At 43.4% G+C, this 17,151-nt stretch overlaps 1 protein-coding gene across 8 annotated transcripts in view; it reads right to left on the bottom strand.

Annotated features, from left to right (window-relative positions):
• Nucleotides 1–17,151, bottom strand: part of ST3GAL3 (ST3 beta-galactoside alpha-2,3-sialyltransferase 3) — a 244,633-nt gene that overhangs the window by 206,578 nt on the left and 20,904 nt on the right. For 2 of the 8 annotated variants that reach the window (XM_075616102.1, XM_075616101.1), the window contains exon 1: nucleotides 10,666–10,933. The exons of 1 other annotated variant lie outside the window; for it this stretch is intronic. The gene's annotated coding sequence lies outside the window, so the exon portion shown is untranslated. Of the gene's footprint in view, nucleotides 1–1,989; nucleotides 2,123–10,622; nucleotides 10,943–17,151 lie in introns of those variants that run through there. 5 more of the 8 variants (XR_012804050.1, XM_075616098.1, XM_075616097.1 and 2 more) reach the window with 5 other exon arrangements.

The raw sequence follows: 17,151 nt of genomic DNA, 5'->3' as shown, positions 1-17,151 counted from the left end.
TGCTGTGGTCCTTCACACCCTCCGCCTGCTGGTAAATCAAAACTACCCGGCAGGTAATTTTTTGCCTTACCTCTTTCTTCAATTTATGCCACCTCAGGGGCTCTAAATAGATCCATTTGAGGGAGCGCCACTGTCTTTTTTTCTTTTTGCTACGTTCTAAAACCTAACCTGTTGGTGGCCTTTGATAACTGGAGTTGCCCATCCCTGCTATAAACTGATGTTGGCAAGTGCCTACAATAAAAACTGACAGGGAAGCTGCACGGTGATTCCGCAGCTAGGATTTGAAGGGCGCTGGTAGTAAGCAGGGAGGAGCAGCAGCTGCAATATCTGTACGTCCGCCAACAATATTATTTGCCCTTCTGCTCTTTGGGATCCGGAAAATGTTTTATTATACTGTACTCATTTGCACTGCAACAGGTTTGTTTTCAGAGGAAGAAGTCCAGCACATACTTTAAACTGTGATAACCAATATTTCGAATTTGGTATTTATCTCATTAATTACGGTTTGGCTATTTGAGGTTTGTCATATACTGTACTGTAATAGCTCCTTTTGACCTATTAAAAGGTACTATTAAAATCGGCCAGGTCTTTTTATTATGTGCATACGCAATGTCAAAAGTTTCACAGTGCAATCATACTTTTGTGCTTCAATAACGAAGAAAACTCTGACATGACCTAAAATGTATGTGAACATTTTGAAACGCTCCAATTTTAAGAAAAAAAGAGGCTGTGTGTGCCACCCCTTGTTAGAATTCATCATTTGCCTACACCCAAGGAAAGCCTTTTAAGTGCTCTTAAAATTATCCTCAGTCAGGGATCTTATGTAAAGTTGCAGTAGAATGAATCAAATCTTTAGTTCAGTATTTCCTAGAATGAGCTGATGGACCGTGTCAAAGTAAAGAGGTTTGTTTTTTCTACCTGCCCATATTTTAGCTGCATTTTTTAAGTCAGTCAATGCTAGCAACATTCAGTAATTCTGCTGAAAGGAACAAGAAATGTTAGCAAGCTGCACAGAACGTGCACAATTGCCAGGAAGTGTGCAGACCATTACAAAAACACACACATATAATGCAGCTTTGTGGTGTGCAAAGGTATATTAATCACAGACACTTCTTCAATTTACTCATATCTGCCAACTATATCTCACTGACTCTTAAAGATATATTCTGGGGGGAGGGGGAGCTATTTATAAAGTTCTCCCTTACTTAATCTGTATGTTTTTGCTTGATATAGCCTTCTGTCTAAATCCGGTCTTGTTACAAAAACATAATCTTATCTCTCTTTAGGTACAATGATTGATCATTTACACAAAAAGTAACAGCATAATAATAATGGATTCCATCTTAAATATGGCCCGTAGAAAATGCAGGTTGTGCTTTCTCTTGGAGTTGCTCCAATGCAGGCGTGGCCAACGCCAGTCCTCAAGGCTAGCCATCAGGTCAGATTTCCAAGATATCCCTGCTTCAGCACAGGTGGCTCAATCAGTGGCTCAGTCGAAAACTGAGCCACCTGTGCTGAAGCAGGGATATCATGGAAATCTGACGTGTTGGTGACCCTTGAGGACTGGCGTTGGCCAACCCTGCTCTGGTGTCTTTTCTTCTCTCCGTTGCTGCCAGAGGGGCTTACACCGATTTAAATTGCCCCCCTTTGGCAGAGAACGGATTACAGGTGACTGGTGCTCAGTATACAGATGAGGTTTGTACTACGAATAAGAGAAGTAAAAGAACATAACAATATAATTCAGGGTTTATACACTGTAAACAAGCGAGTGTGCACCCGCAACAAAATAACTGTGTTATTTTGTTCCTTTACAGTCAGAAACAGCAATACTACATCTAATGCAATAATAATAATATTTACGTCATTTCATATAGCGCTTTTCTCCCAAATGGACTCAGAGCGCTTCACATTTACAATATAGCACGAGATATAAAATCCTATGTACAGTACAGCGCTGTATAAGCACAGTCCCTGCCTCGTAGAACTTACAATCTATGTTTCTGGCCCCTGAGGAAACCGGAGTAAAGTTGACCTGCCCAAAGTCACATGGAGCCGACGCCAGGACTTGGGCCAGGCTCCCAGCTTCAGAGTCATTGTTTTCAGAGTCAGGGCTTTTACTCACTGAGTCACCCCCTACATCTGCAGGAAGAGGGGGAGATGGGTATATACGTCACGTGATGCAACTACACTGGACGGGAAAGAAAATGACGCACCCTGTTTAGTTGATCAAGAAATGCGGATGTAAAACATCAGGCACGAAGCTTAGGACTATTAGCCAGTGTGGGAGTTTGAGTAAAGCACTGGAACATACAATATGATGTAGCGCTTTTTAATTACTTTTTAATTTAAGGAGCGGCTCAGGGAGTGAAGACACTGACTGGTACTGAGTTTGAAGCAGGGGAACCTGGTTCAATTCCTGGTGTCGGCTCCTTGTGACCTTGGGCAAGTCACTTTATCTCCCTGTGCCTCAGGCACCAAAAACAGATTGTAAGCTCCACGGGGCAGGGACATGTGCCTGCAAAATGTCTCTGCAAAGCGCTAAATAAAACTAGCAGCGCTATACAAGAACATGCTATTATTATTATTTAACTTTTAGGCAGCAAAAGCCCAACTTTCAACTAGTTGTGTCATCACACAACAACTACAAACTATAATCAGAGGGGGTTTGGAGTTTGGCAGCATACAATAAGGCAGAGAAAAAAAAAAGAAAATCTATGTTTTTTAAAGTAACACAAACAATAATGTTGACAGAACATGTGTAGAAGGCTCTGGTTCTTTTAACCTCCCTGCTGTCAGATAAGATAGATACACAGTCATCTGGCAGGGAGCTAAAAATAAAATTAAAAGTTGGGGTTAGACCAGGCTTATTGTTGCTATCACACTGGTGAATCTGGGGAGGTGAAGGAAACATTCAATCATCAAGCAAAATAATGAGACAAGAAGGACACATACTTGCAGGCACAGAGGCTCCCCATTCAATATGGTGAGAAGCCCCAGGATTCAATAATTTGAGGCTCCCCTAAATGGCCATGCAGCATCACAAAATCTGGGACTGAGTAAGCAGGGGAATGTACCCCAAAAAGCTTAGTATCGGAGAGAAGAGAATGCAGACTTCACATAAAAAGATGGAAATATTGACCAGGGTAAGGGTGCGGAGTTCAGAGCTATTGATCAGGTCTGCTGAATATGGATAGTATAGGATAGGATAGACCATATAACCCCAACAAACACCGCAAATTAACTCTTCCATTCCTGGATATTATAGTTTTTTTCTGTGAAATTATTCCTTCCCGATTGGCAGAGGTCACCTTACAACTTCATTATACAAGAGAAAAAAAGGATTATTTACGAATAGTTTGAACAATGTTATATATATATATATATATATATATTGCAAAAAATACATCCCTCCCCATAAACCCCGTAAATATTAGCCCAGTTAGTGCTGGTTGGACAGTCAACCGAGAGCAAAGCAAATGTTCTCTGTGGTAAGGCTGCTAGGAATTCTACAAATCCTAAAACTAGTTGTGTATGTATGTATGTATGTGTGTATATATACACACGCATACATACACATATTTACAGAAAATTAATGTGACCGTTATTTTTCATCATATCTTGCAGAAAAATCACAGTTATAGGTGTGTCACAGTAGATTATTACATTTAAGAAGTATTTGATATTCTAATAAATATTCTTTGGAATTGGTGACGGTGTGATGACCTCATCAAGTGCGTAGTTACAAAATGGTGTTTAAGTGAAGAAGATCAGCACATTATAAAGTGCTTGAGACAGAGCAAGAATTGTGATCAAAACCGCTCATACTGTATAAAATGTTCCCAGATAAAGGATGACTGAAAAAACGAATTCCTGAAACATCGTATCGCTTAGCAGTGGGAGCAGCGTTATCGGTTATGCAATTTTTGGGGACAGTTTTTGTATTTGGGTTGCATGGTCATTCTAATCTGGTCCATAATCCATTCATACGAAAATAAAGTCACAGATACAGTAATCTTATCCCATTACAATGCTGACCAATGTGTCCTTTATATCTATTATTGCCCAACATAGACAGCATCCAAATATTGAAGTGCACTGGAAACAACCTACAACTTCTTCAAAACACCAGCAGTTTATTCAAGTTTGGGAAAAATATATCCACAGAATTAAAGATCCAGTAAACACATTTTAATATTGGACACCTGACTATCATTAAGGTCATTAAAGCAGCTCTGCCAAATACCCAACGGATACCTTTACATATCCTCATTAAGGCTGCGTTTATACAGCCGGCGACAGCGACACAACCGATGACGTCACCAGTAACCATTGCGACGAGTTGTATTTGGAAGTTTAGGCGACGTCGCTGGATGACGCCATAAAAGGGGAGGGCAGAGGCACAGAGAAGCTCTCGATTAGCCGAAAGGGGAGACCGTCGCCGAAAAAAAATCAAACATCAGTGACTACCAGATTTCTGGTAGCACTGTCGCTCCGTCGCCGTCGCATGCACTATATGCGCACGTGACGGCGACAATGCATTTGTTTTGCCGCGACTGTTACGTCGCGTCGCCGGCAGTATAAGCGCAGCCTAAGATACCGAAACGTATATTGTTAAAAGGTATGGATACAAACAAGATGCATCTATTTATTGTATAGAATGTAACTACTTATGTTTTTCCATTTTCAGTAAACTTGTCTACAATCAAAAGGAAAGCCCATAAAAAATTAGCAGCATCTTTCCGAACACCTTTAACTCATTGAAATTCGACAATTGGCTAAATTACAATTGTTTATGGATTACACACGAAACATTTACAGAATTAACACGACTCATTGGGGACGCTGCAATTCCGTGAAGACATCTGCACATTGTTTAGAAATCAGAAGACTCTCTGAATCATATACATATTTCTTCAAAATTTATAATAATATAAAGATAAACACAAATATTACAAATGCTTTTTACATTGTGTTCAATAGGATCTACATACAGTACTTTTGTTGAGCAGGGCTCTTCAACTGGTAACCCACAAAGGGCCTTGTTGTGGTCCTTGTACTCTATGCGCCAGCTGATTTCATACTAGTTGCTAAGGCTGCTAAGTGCAGTTGTTCACACAGAAACTCGTAAATTAAGGTAATTTGTATATACAGAAACAAAGAAAGGTGTGAAGGTTTATCCGTTAGAATTACGGACGTTCTCCACAAAAGGAACCCTTTTTATAGTGCACTCTCCTATATAATATTGTCAATAAATACTGCGGCAGGACTGATCTTAGGATAAAAAAGTGAGGCTGGTAGAACGTATTGTTAAGCTAATGCACACAATAACCTCTAATGTGAATGGGCAGATGAATTTAGTTAAAAATATAAATCTTTAATAATCTTAATGTATAAAATGAAGTGGGGTATAACAAACTCCTAAACACATATAAACACAAACACGGGTGTATTAGTAAAAACAAAAACCCTAGAGGAATTGTAATCTCTGCAGAATATACCCTCCTTAAGGTTAGCTACAGTCTATGCAATAATTAGTCCCTTGATAGGTCAGACTGTAAGGGGTATATTAGATTGTGTGAGCAAACAGTAAACCTTAAGGAAGGTTCTGGAGAGATTACAATCCCTCTAGGGTGTTCTTTTTATTTTTTATTTTTTTACTAATACACCCGTGTTTGTGTTTATATGTGTTTAGGAGTTTGTTATACCCCACTTCATTTTATACATTAAGTTTATTAAAGATTTATATTTTTAACTAAATTCATCTGCCCATTCCCATTAGGGGTTATTGTGTGCATTAGTTTAACAATACGTTCTACCAGCCTCACTTTCTTACCCCAAGATCAGTCCTGCCGCAGTATTTATTGACAATATTATATAGGAGAGTGCACTACAAAAAGGGTTTCTTTTGTGGGGAACGTCCGTAATTCTAACAGATAAACCTTCACACCTTTCTTTGTTTCTGTTGTTATTTACCCTAGTGCACCCCTACTTTGGTAATAGGAAGAGCGGGTGTATCCATTGTTTTGCTTAATTTACATATACACACACATACAGAGAAATAGTTAATAGTCTGCAGCAGAGTGTAAGGATAGGGCTTTGCTGAATTTGGGCTGACTGGGAGTCATCCTTAAATCCTTCCCCTCAATCAGTCCTTGGTGAAATTCTGCAATTTAACACTGTGCCAAATGGTTAGAATCCCGTCATTCTCACCCGAGAAGCAGCATGTTTATGTTCTTTTCATGCATTATATTTACTTTACAGTGTTGATTTATTGTATGTTGTGATACTTAAGGGATTTGCCTGAGAGAGTTCTACAAAGATGACATGATAATGTGCAGAGGTTTTAAAACCTTATCGTCAGGTCTTCATATTACATGTGTATGCGCAATGTTGGTTATGTGTAAGCAACTTGTAATCATTTGGATACATTTCAACCGATTTTTCTTTATGTGAGAATTTCTCAAAGCCTCACTTCTATAAATCCTCATTTAAAGTCAGGCCCAATGTATCTGCAGCATTACAACCTGCTCCTTTTAACTGCATTATTTGCATCTTCAGGGGACCCCCGTCCCCCCAGTACCCGAAATACTTACTGATGTAGTTTCTGATGTTAAAGCTCCCTCCAGGGAATTCAATGTGGTTACTAAGGCTGCACTTATAGTGCCCGCGACGGCGATGCAACGTCGCTCCAAAACAAAACAATGGACACCGTTGCAAGCACTTATATTAAGCGCGACGGGCCGACCAAAAATGTTGAAGCCGGGGAAATTAAATTTTTCAGAGACTGTCGCCACATGTGACTGTCTATGAACCAATCAATGACCTTGCCACTAGCGACATCGCTGAAGGTTAAATTATAACTTTTGCGGGTGGCGACGTCATCGGTCGCGTCGCCATCGCCAGCACTATAAGCGCGGCCTAAAGCTCGCCAGGCCCGCTGGCCAATAGGAAGCTGCAATGTCATTGGTTGTGGCTTCCTATTGGACGGATGTTTAAATACCTAGGAAGTGACACGAGTAACCACACCGAAAAACATCTTGGGAACCTGTGGGATCTGTAGAGTCAAAATAAGGCAGAGGGGACCAGCCAGTTCCAATTATGTAATTAAAAAAAAAGGTTAATTGCAATGGATTGCCGCTTTAAATCTCTCTCCTACTTTACAACCTATTTGTATAATGCTAGTGAGATTTTTTTTTAATTACAGTAAAATTGTTCCCAGTGAAAATGTTGCCATTACCTTTGTACCTACACTGTTTTTTTGCAGCTGTTAGCAGGTGACAATCCAACTATCCACCAAGTGTTCAGATTCCAAAATAGTGAAGCCTGGTAAATGGGACACTACTTACAGGTCAATTTCTGTAACCTTACAGAATGGACTTTATTGTGCTTTAAATGCCACCACACTTTAGTGAATGACTATTTTGCCAGCCAAAAGTAATATCCTTACGTTCAATACAGACACGTAATAAAACTTATCCCACCCCCCTAAATACGCAATGACCATTCCCTGAAAACCCAGGCTTAGAATCTCCACTCAATATATTGACCTGTCACAGGTTGATATATATATTTAATGGATAATCCTGCAAATTCTTCATACTTAGAATAAAAGAGTGTGTGGCTTTTGAAACTTCACAGGTCTCTTGCACATGCAGAAGACATGTACACTATTATGTACATATCATTTATGAAGAACTCCCGTGTTGTTTGAAGAGGCAGGTCAACATAACTTAGCGATGTGATTGGCTTTTTAAAAAGATCCAAACACCATGAGAGTGTTTGTAACTTTCTTACTTGTTTTAGCTTTTGAAACATTCATTTGTATTGCTTTGTCAGGAACACTGGATTCACACGTATTAGCTACTTATATTTTTCTGTTTGACTAATGATGGCACCATATAAAAACTATCCAATCACAACTACAGAGGGAAGTTAATTTATCTGAGGCTTTGGAGATCAGTCATCTCTCAAAGTAAAGACAATAAACAAAGATTGTAAAACCCACCTAACGCTTCTGTTTACCATGGAAGTGTTTATAGTTGAAAACATTATTTAAAAATACTTGTACATTTTTTCAGGAAAATGTGTCAATGAACATGCCACTGTTCTTAGTTTACTTATATTCTTCTTTAATTAAGAGGCATCAGATAAATGTAATCATGGGAAAATGTCTATTAAACCTATGAATCACACCATTATTAAATACACACATATACAGAGAGCATTCTCTATCAAATTTGAAGTGAGACGCCTATACAAAACACATAGGGACAGTTTTATGTCAACTAATCACAAAATAACTGCATAACCATAAAGAAATGCATTACAAATAGAAATTTCCAAAATAGGCTTCACCAGTTGATGTCTCGTGGGAAGTGCAGACAGTCACACACTATTATCAGGATTGAAAAAAAATCCAGAACACTAACATTATGTAGTACAAAGATATAATATATTATGACACAGTCAAAGAAAAATTAATCCAACATTTCTATAAATCTTCATCAAGGATGAAACCGAAACGTTGGATTCATTTTTCTTTGATAATATAATATATCTTTGTACTGCATTGCTTGTGTCATCTGGAGGTTTTTAAGTCTCAGTTTTATGTCAACCCCAAGGCTCCTACAGCAGACACATACCCCTACAATTACAGGTCACCCTAACCACAAATGGATATAGATCCAACGTCAAAGAAGCCACAGCACTCACTAAATTCTTAAAAAGTATCAATTGAATGCATCCAATACTCCGAAGGTTAAAATCTACGACGTTTCGAGCCTACCATGGCTCATTGTCAAGCGTATACATACTGTACTTGACAAAGAGCCATGTAGGCGTGAAACATCTCAGATTTCAACCTTTGTAGTTTTGGATGCATTCTATGTATAGCTTAAGAATTTGGCGAGTCCTGTGGCTTCTTGGAGGTTGGATATTTTCCTGAACTGGTCAGATATTCCTGGTTCATCTACAGGCTCCCCAGACATAAATCGCGTTTCTGTTTTTCAATTTTTTGAGTGCCCAGGTTTAAACTTATTAATATATGTACAAAGCACAGCCTAGCTTACATGTTTCTATGTAAAGTTTAGTCCTTTCAGATTATGGATTTAATTTTATACATGCCAAAGGGGTCTTTTGGGACATTTTCGGGTGAAAGTCCCCATTGAAGTCTGTGGGGATTTGGGGCCAAAAATAGCCCAAATGACCACTTCAGCAGATAAAGAACTAACCCCAGGGCATGTTATTGAAGCAATATAATACAGCAGGCATCAAGAGCTGTCAGTGCACTTCAGAATTGTTTTGCGACATAAAACGCACTGTTTTTCTGCTTGTTAAATACCAACATGCTCTATACAAATTGGGGAAGACAAGCAGAACTTACACACAGCAAATTCACATCTGATAAACACAGTTCCCCAATCCTTTTCTAACCCCCTTCCCTTAATCACACCTACACGTGCTACCAATGCCAGACCGGGCAAGCCCCGCTCATCTCATTATAACGCTTTGTCATTCACTTTTAGCACCAGAGAATCTCATAAAACCTCCTATTTAACATGCGATTCCAAGGGTACATGAAGAGTTCAACCACAACCAAATTAATGGGGTTAAAATCTTCACAGCATATTCAAGGGGCTTAGTTTGGACCCTTATAGAGGCATTTCCATCATGTGTCTGACAATGTATCAAGGCCCTTTTTGCCCATTGTGCTGCTGGAGATTTTCAACAGTGTAAAAAGGGACACATATTACAATAGGATGTATCAAATTATGCATTTATCTCGGTCATTGGCCCTCTTTGCCAGTGCTAACGAGACATAAACCTAATGACCTGCGTCAACTGTAAAAAAATAATAATTAGAAAAAATGAATCTGTGTAATCAATTAAAGAAAAAAAAATGAAATAATTAAAATACTACAAACAACAACAACAACAACAACAACATTGCTGTGCGTCAGTTAACACACAATTGATGAAAACAAATGACATTTAAATGGTGATACTTTATAAAGGGGGGGGTCTGGTAATGTGTGATAAACGTGGTAGGCATTTATTTTTCATTAAAATTAATCCCCCCCTCCCCCCAAAAAACTCACAAATTTGCCGTCATGAGCAATGGATTCATGTACATGGTGCCCACATACTCCGTGGCGCAGTACAACAGGCAGTGACAGAGGCCCGCCCCCCTCTTCTGGCACACAGACCGTTATCTCCCGGGTGCCTAGCTCTCCCTCCCCTCCCTCCTCTCTTCTCCCTCTCCCCTCTCTCTCTTCTCCCTCCCCCCCTCTCTCTTCTCCCTCTCCCTTCTCCCCCCCCCCCCCCTCACCGCCCTCTCTCTCCTCTCTTTCCCCCTCACCACCCCGGCACACAGACCGTTATCTCCCGGGTACCTAGCTCTCTCTCCCCACACACCCCCTCTCTCTCCTCCCTCCCCCCCCCTCTCTCTCTTCTCCCTCCCCCCCCCCCCTCTCTCTCTTCTCCCTCCCCCCCCCCTCTCTCTCTTCTCCCTCCCCCCCCCTCTCTCTTCTCCCTCCCCCCCTCTCTCTCTTCTCCCTCCCCCCCTCTCTCTCCTCTCTTTCCCCCTCACCACCCCGGCACACAGACCGTTATATCCCGGGTACCTAGCTTTCTCTCTCTCTCCAGCCCCCTCCTCCCCGGGGCTACCTGTCCGGCTCGGCCTGGTCAGCACCGCTGAGTAACGGAGGGTCGCGGAGAGCAGCTGTGGTGCCACCGATGCCCCTCAGGCGCCGCCATGCTCGGGGGTTGGGGGGGTCCGGAGGCTGCCTGCCTGTCACCCGGCCGGGCCGTCAGAGGAGAGGGGGAGAGAGCTGACCGCAGGGCTCCGTCCAGCCAATCAGCGGGGCAGGCTCAGGGGAGGTCAGCCAATGGCAGAGCCGCAGAACGACCACCACAGAGAGTCAAGGAGGGGGGACGTGTGGGGGAGACGTGTCCAACCAATCAGAGCGAAGGAGAGGAAGAGTAAGCACCAATAAGAGAGGAGGAGGGGGGCAAGAGGAGGACCACCAATGGCAGACCTCTGCAGGCTGAAATGCACCAATCAGATCCTTAGGTCTGGGATAGACCTGGTTGTACACCATTAACCTCTGAGATGCTGCAGGGGTCAGGAGGGGATTATTCTTCTCATTTGCATATCCACCAGCAATGCACAAGTTAGGCTGGGGCCATGTTACCGCAGACAGTGCGGACGCGTCCGCATGCTGAGCAAACAAACTGCCTTAAGGCAGTGCTCGCGTCCATGTGGCGTGCGGGCGTGTGTAAGCGGGAGGGGCGCGCGTTGCGCAAGAAATCAGTTCAAACTGTTTTCTTGACGCGACACGCGGGTAACGTGAGAGGTTCGCCCAATGAGGGCGAACCAGCTCCGTGACGCCCCTGGCACGCCCCCCACGGCCTGTCCACCATGGCCAGATAAGCGCCCACTCACTGACCAGCCTCCGCACGCCTCCGCAAGGGCGAAGGCACCATGGCCCCAGACTTAGGCCGCGCCTATAGTGCTCGCGACCGGTGACGGGACGTGTGACATCACCCGTCGTCGCCTCTAGCGAAAGTTATATTTTGCGGCGGCGTGGGTTTCCGGGCATTTGATTTGTTCAGGGGCTGTCACATGAAGCGACAGCCCTTGAAAAATCAAATATTCCCGGCTTCCAAAGTCCGCGACACGACGTCGCTCCGTCGCATTGCTATATAAGCGCACGCAGCGGCGGCAATGTATTTGTTTTTGGCCGGCGGCACCCGTCACGGGCACTATAGGCGCGGCGTTAGTCCTGACTGATCCCCTTAAGATCCTGCACAAACATCGCTCTGCCCCTTAACAGTGACCCTGGGCTGGACAGAAGGAAATATTACAGGGTTAGGAAGGACCTCAGAGTAAGGGGATTATTCAATAAACTGCGTTGGGGCTTTCTGTGCGGTACCACCGAACTGGCGCGATCGCTGTTTACTAAATAAACTACAGTCGGTATTTATCAAGCAGCGGCGCAGGGAACCACACTCCCGGTCCAGCGGCAACTGTCTTTTAAGTCAATGGCAAGTAACGCCGGATGGGGTGCGATATTGCACATCGCGGTCTGACGAATCTGCCCCTAAGAGGGTCTGATATTAAAATCTCCAAGCTGCAAAACTTGGATCAAAAAAAACACCAAAGAAGACGAGAGAGAAGATAGAGAGGAGGACGGACCCCATTCCCCCCCCCTCCCCCTTCCCACCCATTCCCTCTTTTTGTTATTTTATTTATTTATTTGTTGTTACATGCAAGTATTATAGCATAACTAGGTCAATTTATATGCAGGCCAAAGTACACTGTGTTGTTTGGTGGTAAATTCTCAATAAAATCTGAGTTATAAAAACAAAACACCAATATTTCTTAAAGTCAATAATGTTCTTTGTCTTGAAAGCTATTTTCATTTCTTTTAATTAGGATTACAATGGTAGGTGGTACCTTTTTTTTATCTGGACTGACAAAATATATTCTGGTGACAGGCTCTCGAGAGCTTTCCGGTCAAACATTACTAATGTATAGGGCCACCATTGGGTGAGGTCAGTCTAGATAGCTTTCCCTGGCGTGGCGGAGGAATGGCCCAGCCAATCTCAGAATTCGGGTCCCAACTTTCTTCAGATGGGCTCCCAACCCCCTGCTGGGCCTGGTCAGATGAGGTCCTCCACTTCCTGATTAATGATATTGGCCCTCACCTCTGTCCCCACACCCCCTATCCTCACTCAACAACTGTTGGGGCCCTGGTCAGCGCTTGAGTCCTGGGCCCCAGAAAACCTGATGGCAGACCTGCTTGTCATGAGTCCAGAAAATATTCAGTAATTTAATAATCTGGCACACCAGAGGTTCATTTGAGTGGTAAATTGTATCTTAAAAATACAACATTTTTTTTTATGGAAGGTCAAGCCAGTGCCCTGGTCTAGCTTTCTGTGTTTGTCTAGGAGTGAGGTCATCGGGGGCCAACGCCTCTTTTGGAAAGTAGAGGATTGAAATATGGCGCCACAACTCTTCCTGGCAGTGGACAAAAGCAACAACCCTTTTTAAAGTGACTTGAAAGGGATTCCTCTGGTGTTCTGGCAATTTGTTTGTTCCTCTGGTGTTCTGGCAATTTGTTTGTTCCTCTGGTGTTCTGGCAATTTGTTTGTTCCTCTGGTGTTCTGGCGGGCGATTTGTTGTGATATTATTTGCGCTTGATTTTTCCTTGCACGCGGTGTTCTGGCAATGCCAGAGGGTGTAAGAAGACAGTCAATGTTTGTGTAAATTTACTTAATACTAAATATCATGGTTCTGACAATGATTCACAAGAATAGCAAATATATCTTTGTAACACTTGCGAACAGACGATACCATACTAAACCATCCACGCTTGTGAAACACAAAGCAGTAAACACGAATAGTTTCATGTCTACACGTGTATTTTAATTATACAAAACACAACAGTGAAGATGGTATTTTTCTAAGTATTAAATAAATACAATTATGATTGTCAGGGGAGACCAGGACAAATACACAAGGGATCAATTCGTCAGACAGAACTACAGAGTTAATAAAATGAATTTATTGGAAAATAGTATCCACAACTGTCCAACATAGAAAAACACACATCCAACCGGGGTTACTGGGGTACAGTAACCTACTACCCCTACAGGCCTAGGTGCGTGGACCTCCGTTATGCCTAGCAGGCACTGCTATCAGAGACCCCAACAGGCACAACAGAAACTCTTAGATCGATGACTGGAACAGGAGCTGGCACTAACTGGGACCACCCTCCCCACCTTTTATACCCCATGGTGACATCATGAATACACATTGGGAGGGTCAATGGCAGGTGCCTGCAATGTTACTTGGCCCCCTGATTGGTGGGTTAAATGCAACATAAGTTCTGTTACATGATAACAATTACATAAAACTAGCAACATTCCACCCCAACACAAAGTTAACCCCTGGTCTCTGAGGTGCTGGAACCAGGCTACACGTTATATTGTTGACAGGTAGTGGTAATGGCAGGCTTAATCTTCATTAAAAGCTGCCAAATCTACCCCTACCGGCACAATGAGCATGTTTCTATATTCAGGCACCTTTTGATTCAAAATTAAAGCTGTTTTTTTTTCCTCCTCCAGCCATAAATGTGGAGACACTGGAGACTGATGAGGCGTGGTTAAGGGCATGCCCAAAAGGTGGGCTTATCCACTTTCCAATGCAGGAAGTTTAGGATATAAAACATGCATTTGGAAATATGAATTTGAAATTCAACATAGAGGGTGTGTTGTCTATCACAGGGGCGCGCAAACTTTTTTTGATGCGCCCCCTCTGTTTTACTCCGTTGGTGTGCCACCCCTTAACTCGCGCGACGTCAAATGACGCCGCGGGGTCATGTGACGTCACGTGACCCGCAACGTCATTTGACGCGTCTGACGTCACGTCGCACGACCACACGAGTCCTGACACCGGCAGAGGTAAGGTAAGTTTAGAGTTGCAGGGCCTCACGCGATCCCCCGGCATTTAATTAAAATGCCTTGGGGGAAGAGCGCGGGGGGGGCCCTGCAACGCCGCGCCCCTCCACAAAAATCTTGCGCACCCCACTTTGCGCACCGCTGGTCTATTGCACACGTGGATTTCCGGATTTCCAACTTCAAGCCACTCTGAAGGAATCTGGCGAAACTGCATATATTATACTGTATGTTTCTCGTAATATTAATTTTCTATATCTAAGCACTGTGCTACTTTTGGATATTAAATAAAAAATATAATAAGTATTGCCTTTTGGACTCTAATGAAGTTTGCACGTTTTGAAGAGAGTGATTGCATATTCTGACACATTTTGCTACAATAGATTTTTGTGTGTTAAGTACCAATGTTTCTTAATAAACCGGGGAGATATTACTTATTTGAGGGACCCTGCGGGGAGAAAAGTGGATCAGCCAGGTAGCTGTGTGTATTACCAGTTGTCACATACACAAGTCACGTGCTCACAGGTGTGCCCTTCGTGACACTGCTGATCTACAGATTATTTGTTCAAAGTAAAGATAAATAAAAGAAAGGCCGTGCTGAAAAAGGTGAGGAGGATATGGGAAGATGTTGGGGGGAGACGTCAGGAAAAGGGAGATGCTAAGAAACAGATTAGAGTCCTAAAATACAGATGTAAGGGGTACAAGAGACAGTGCAATTCCATAAGACCCCTTTCCAGGGTCAGAGAATCTGAAATCTTAATGTGTACTGTAAAGAGGACTCATTCACTAGGGCCCTTCAGAAAAGAAGTTTGTTTGCTTCCCTTTAGGCCCCACTTGCATGAGAAATATATAGGGAGGGACCATAGGATGAGTTGGCACATATATAAGATGCCTAAGAGGCACCTTAGATATATAAAAATGCATCTAAAGCCCTCTCCTGCCTAGAACCTCTCTCACTCACTGCCCCACACATCTGGAATGCCCTTCCCCTCAATATCCGACTGGCGCCCTCTCTCTCCACCTTTAGGACCTTTCTTAATATACAGATTTTTAATGAAGCACATGGGTAGCTCTGCTGGCTGATACTATACACATCATACATCGGCCCCTTACAGATGTACTTACCAGAACACCCTCCGACTGTCTCTGTAAATTCTTCCCACTTAACACTTAGATTGTAAGCTCTTCGGGGCAGGGACTCCCTTTTACTATTGTTACTCTCACGTCTGAAGCGCTTATTCTCACTATGTGTTATATTATTATGTCGTGTATCACTGCTGTGAAGCGCTATGTACCTGGATGGCGCTATGTAAATAAAGATATACATGCATACATTAGCATCAAAAAGACATAATGTGGCGTTTACTCTGCAAAGAACAGCATTTTTGTTCCCGGTTACTGCATTAGAATTTCTTATGCCGCGCATGTTACCGCGATGAGTCCTGCTTTCCTCCATGGGAAGGGTGTGTAAGAAATCTTTGGAGCCTGCTCAGATGCAACAGCAAAAGAATGAAAAGGCTGCTGTGTCAGGCTGCGCTTATAGTGCCTTGTGACGGCGACGCGACGTCGCTCCGAATCAAATACATTGACTCCGTCGCAAGCGCTTATAGTAAGCGCGACGGAGCGACCCAAAATTTTGAAGCCGGGTCTATGTGATTTTTTTTAGAGACAGTCGCCACATGTGACTGTCTCTAAACCAATCAGAGACCGCGGCCCGCCCCCTTTCGTCACGTCGCTGGCGACAGTCGCTGAAAATCAAATGATAACTTTCGCTGGTGGCGATGGGTGACATCATCTGTCGCGTCGCTGTCGCCAGCACTATAAGCGCGGCCTTACACTTCAGCCCGGCGCTGCCACCAGATCAACGTTTACAGCAGAGCAACAAATAGCAGAGAAAGAACATTGGGCACAACAATTGCTTAGAATAGGGGTAGCCAACTCCAGCCATCAAGGGCCACCAACAGGCCAGGTTTTTATGGTATCTTTGATTCGGCACAGGTGGCTTAATCATTGGCTCACTCAACGACTGAGCCACCTGTGCTGAAGCAGGGATATCCTAAAAACCTGGCCTGTTGGTACCTCTTGAGGACTGGACTTGGCCAACCCTGACTTAGAGCTTTGACGGCACCTCCAGTATTTTCTCCCTGTTTCACATCTCCAGTACCTCCCTCCTGTTCTTAGATCTATCTCTGTTCCCTATTCCCTATGTGCCCAATATATTTCCAATGTTCCCTTCACTCTCTTGCCAGTCCTAATTTATTTAGTCTTTCTCTACCTGCTCCGCTCTGCATCAATGTGCCAGAGGAATGTCACACATCTCTGCTCTCCTGCACTCCATTTTGCTGCACCCATGGGTGATCGGGGCTGTCCCAATGGTTCAGTGAGGTGGACCGGTGCTGCAACTCCTCAGCAGCAGCGTCCGGCGGCTCCCCAGCTCTCTGAACACCTGCAATACTCTCCTTCCTCCAGTCGGCAATGGGATCCAACTTCCGCCCGACTAGAGGAGGAAGCTGGGCAGGACCGCTCCTCACCCCAAGGCAAGTATGGGTGTAGGTGTGAGTGTTGGAGTGAGTGGCGAGAAGGGGCTGAGTGGTGAAAGGGTGGGTCTTACCTTCTCCGGAGCCACCCTACTCCTGCAGCGTCACGTTATCATAGCAACCCGACATGAAATGATGCCGCAACATCCCATGG

The sequence above is a fragment of the Ascaphus truei genome, chromosome 10 (genome assembly GCF_040206685.1).
Source record: "Ascaphus truei isolate aAscTru1 chromosome 10, aAscTru1.hap1, whole genome shotgun sequence".
Taxonomy (NCBI): Eukaryota; Metazoa; Chordata; class Amphibia; order Anura; family Ascaphidae; genus Ascaphus; species Ascaphus truei.
Note: the sequence above shows the minus strand (reverse complement) of the source record. Positions and strands in the feature narration are given on the sequence as shown.